Consider the following 4,698-nt stretch of genomic DNA (forward strand, 5'->3'; position numbering starts at 1 on the left):
CAACTAACCCAGGCCTGGAAGGCAATATTTAAATCTGAAATAAAGACATACATCCTGCCACGACATGTCGGTGCTATATCATCAGAAGCAAGTACCTATAGGCATATAGTCTGTAAAATAATTTTTACACGATCTGTACCATTACTCTTGCGTTCATAAATACTGAAAATTAGGAAATATATTGGTCATCCAAAGCATCATAATGATAAAAGAAACGCACGGAATAGCAAAATTATCTGGCTACAAACCATTTATTGGTGCCGAAGGAGAGACGAATGCCATAACCACTCTTGTAAAGCGAAACCTTACGGTCGTGCAACACGACACGGAAATAAGGGATATTGAGAATATCTTAATAGAGATTATACCCACACGGAAATTAGCAGATAGCCTTTTTATGCTCAACGTTTACAGTAACACGCGGTGAAAAAAACCTAAATTCCGAACACTATTTCGTAAAACGCTCGCCATAGCGGGTAATCTTGCGGTGGTAATCGGGGGAGATTTTAATGCTCAACACGTGGCATGGGGCTATAAATTCGAGAGTCCCAAAGGCAGAAACCTCTGGATAGACGCGGAACAGGAGGGCCTAACTCTTGTAACCGATCCTTCAGCTCCCACCAGGAGAGGCAACAGTGTTTGCGTCGACACTACGCCAGACCTTACTTTCACAAAAAACATAAGCGACACGCAGTGGATAAATTCACAGCAAGATCTGGGTAGCGACCATAGTACATTAGAAATAGCAGTCAGGGCAGGACCGCGCAAACACAAAGGCAAGAAGGTAAAAATTGTCGACTGGGATAAATTCCGGAACATTAGAAAGAATACCAGCGGGGAAATTAAAAACATCGCAGATTGGACTGAACAGTTAACGAAAAACGTAACAGCGGCTACACAAATAGTTCCATCAGAAGCACTCTTATAAGTCATAGACAGTAAGCTCCTGCACATGTGGGAGGCTAAGGAAGGGCTGCAAAGGAGATGGAGGAGTCAGAGACACAACCGGGCAATCAGAAGGAGGATAGCCAGATTAAACAGAGACATAGAGCAGCATGCACAACAGCTATGTAATTAGCAATGGGAGGAGACATGTAGTAACATGGACAATCAATTAGGACTAGCAAAGACATTGAACCTTCTAGGTACGTGTTACACCCAGAGGAAACTAAGGCGGTATGCAAGCAAAATATTAACAAGGTAATTCATGCCTATGGAGGTTGAGAAAAAGACTTTCTACAGGAGATTACAGAGAAATATATCTCCTAGGCTAGGCCGGTTATACAACCAGACTACACAGGTGTAGTCAACAACGAACTTGACAGGGAAATTAGTGAAGCAGAAGTAAGGGCAGCCTCGCCAAAACTTAATACTAAATCAGCACCCGGACCAGACGGAATCACAAATAAGATACTCAGGAACCTAGATGATGAGTCTATAACAAAAATGACAGATTATATCAATGAATGCTGGAAAACCGGCAAAATACCAGAATAATGGAAGACGGCACACGTCATCTTAATTCCTAAGCCAAGCAGGCGCTTACAGCTGGAGAATCTGAGACCTATATCTCTCCCATCTTGCGTTGGAAAGCTCATGGAGCATACAGTCCTACCGAGACTAACCAACTATCTCGAGGACAGGGACCTGTTTCCCTCCACGATGCTGGGTTTCAAAAGGAATCTTTCCACGCAGGATGCGATGCTCCAGCTGAAACACCAAATCATAGACAACCCAGGCAGATTCACTGGAGCCATCCTCGGCTTAGACTTAAAGAAAGCATTTGACAGTGTAACACATCAGACAATACTCAGCAGCCTTGAAGAGCTAGGATTAGGAAGGAGAACATACAATTATGTTCGTGACTTCCTAACCGGCAGAAAGGCAAAGATGACCGTGGGAGACCTCGTCTCGGAAGAGATTGAGGTTGGTAGTGCCGGCACACGACAGGGGTCAGTGATATCACCTTTGCTGTTTAATCTGGCATTATTCGGATTACCAGGGGAACTAGAAGAAATTGAGGGCCTTAACCACACTATATATGCCGATGACATTACCGATGACATTACCTTATGGGTAAAGGAGGGTAATGATGGGCAAATAGAACAGACACTTCAAAGTGCGATTGAAACAGTCGAACAATACCTAGGGGGAACCGGATTGGTTTGCTCGGCGGAAAAATAGGAATTATTATTGTACAGGCCAACTCGCAGGGGCCGTAAACCAAACAGCTACAGGGGGGCAGACAATCTAGAAACGGACATAGAATTGAAGACTGCCGATGATAAACCCATATCTAAGGTTGATAAAATCAGAGTTTTGAGACTGCTCATTGAAGCAAAAGGCAACAATGGAGAAACCATTAGGAAGTTGGAAGGGACAGTAACTCAAGTTATGAGGTTGATCAAAAGGATAGCCAATAGACACAGTGGAATGAAAAAGGGAACATGATCAGACTGGTGCAGTACATATTATTATACTATATTATATAATTTTGCATATCATTTTATTTTTAATGCCGCTCGGTGATGCGCGTGCATTGCGGCCGCAGTGTCGGCTTTCATTCTAAAATGTTATTGTGCAGTTCCCTTTTGAGAACAAATATTTCTCTCGTATCTCTCGTGTGTATTGTTGCGCATATAGTTTTCCATCAGTAGGCCTTGCAAAACGCAGACGAAGAAACATATGTAACTTTCCTGCTTGCCGCTTCAAACAAGTAAAGCATATCTGCCCCATCCGGTGCCTTGTACTCAGATTTACGGGAAGCATTGCTATAGATAAAAAAGAGTAAACTGCAGCGCACCATTCCATTCAAGTTTCCGCCTTCCTCGCCTAACAGAATGCAGAGTAGTTGGTACGTGGTCATTTATTGCGGTCGGACTTCGAGCGCCGAAAATGGTTTTACTTAGTCATTCTATATGCTCATATTTGGCCGTATAAGCCTTACGTGGAAAATTTTTTCTCTGTCAATACTTCAAAAAAAAGAAGGAAAGAAAGAAAGCTGACGCGATAGCCTAATTAGGGGCTATATAGTGGATAAGGCCTTGGGCTGCTAAACTCCATGGAACTCGCGGGTTCAATCCAGGTCGCGGAATTCGAGGGGAGCGAAATGGAAAAACACTCGTGTACGTCTATTTAGGTGCGCGTTAAAGAAGCCCAGGTGGTAAAAACTAAAGTTCATAATCATATCGTGGTTTTGTTAAGTAGACCCAAGAACGTATTTAAATTAAAAAAGAGAGAGAAAAGCATGCATGTGGCTGGGGTCTTCGGCTTTTTTCCAGGGGTATAGACAAAATTGTTGTAAATTATTCTCGAGTCTGATTTCCGAGAAAAACATTTTACGCTTATCCTATATTTCATACAAAAATGTAACATGTTTGCAGATTTTCTTCTTGTAGCGCAAAAACACGCACGCAGAAGAGGAACGGAGACACGCACAGGCGCTAACTTCCAACAACCGTTGTTGGAAGTTAGCGCCTGTGTATGTCTCCGTTTCTCTTCTACGTCCGTGTGTTTTCGCGCTACAAGAAGAAAATCTGCAAACATGTTAGACCAACAAGCCCAATTGTCTACACTGATAAATGTAATGCCGTTCCCAAATGTGTGACCGCTCAACTCAGCAGCTTGTATATTATAAACGGCTGCTTTCAGTTATCCGGTGCGCTATCATAACGACCATAATGAAACATATAAAGGAAAGGCATACCTCACATACACGTAGAGATATCTGCAGATCTGTTGCGTTTGTTGAAAATAAGTGTGGTACCACTTGGGGCACTCAGTTTTAATGGGTTGCAAACATGGTGAGATTGTCAAAAAAGTTTTCCTTGCCTGAATAAAGTTAGCAGATTTACAGGCTGCCCCCAAACGGGGGCGTTTATATTGAATGACAGCTAGGAACATGTGAAGCAGGACTTATTAACACCTGTGTGTTAATTAATTCTCTCAGGAACTGCGTCTCTGCGCAACAGCCACAAATAGCCGGCAGCACAATCATTCGGAATAACAGTCTTTACTTGCATCGGCCACTCAACTTTGAGACTTCAATGGTGCTTTTATGCCTTACATTCGAACGGAAACGACTATTCGGCTTCGTACAGTATATCAATAACACTTGCGTAAAAATATATATATTGTAACGAAGAAGAAGTGCAGATTAGCCAGGTGCATCTCCGGCGTATGGAAAACCAAGGCTCTACATCTGCATCTTAACACGACGAGGAAGTGTCGGTCAGTCAGGTGCATCACCAGGCTTTTACGCACGGGGCTTGTTCTGACTGCTCGCAGGGTTCTGACTGCCGCACCGCGTTTGAACACTCAATCCTGTCAAACTGGGTACGAATCGAACCCATCAACGCCAGAACTTTGAAACTGAACCCTTCAACCATTTTGGCCTATGCCCGACGATCCCGCCCAGTCTTCTCGAACCATGCCTGACGATCCAGCCCAACAAGCTGCCGCCACGGTACCACCTCCTGTCATCTGTCCTGGCGTGCAGTGTCAGCGCGATCCGGCGATTTTTGCGGCTACCGGTGATCACGACGTCGAGGACTGGCTCGCCTCGTACGACAGAGTCAGCGCGCACAACCATTGGGACGATTCGGCAAAGCTCAACAACGTAATTTTCTACTTGAGCCACGTTGCGCACTAGTGGTATCGTAACCACAAATCCGGCATCCTGACATGGTCGGCGTTCAA

The sequence above is a fragment of the Dermacentor silvarum genome, chromosome 9, assembly GCF_013339745.2.
Source record: "Dermacentor silvarum isolate Dsil-2018 chromosome 9, BIME_Dsil_1.4, whole genome shotgun sequence".
In the NCBI taxonomy this organism is placed as follows: Eukaryota; Metazoa; Arthropoda; class Arachnida; order Ixodida; family Ixodidae; genus Dermacentor; species Dermacentor silvarum.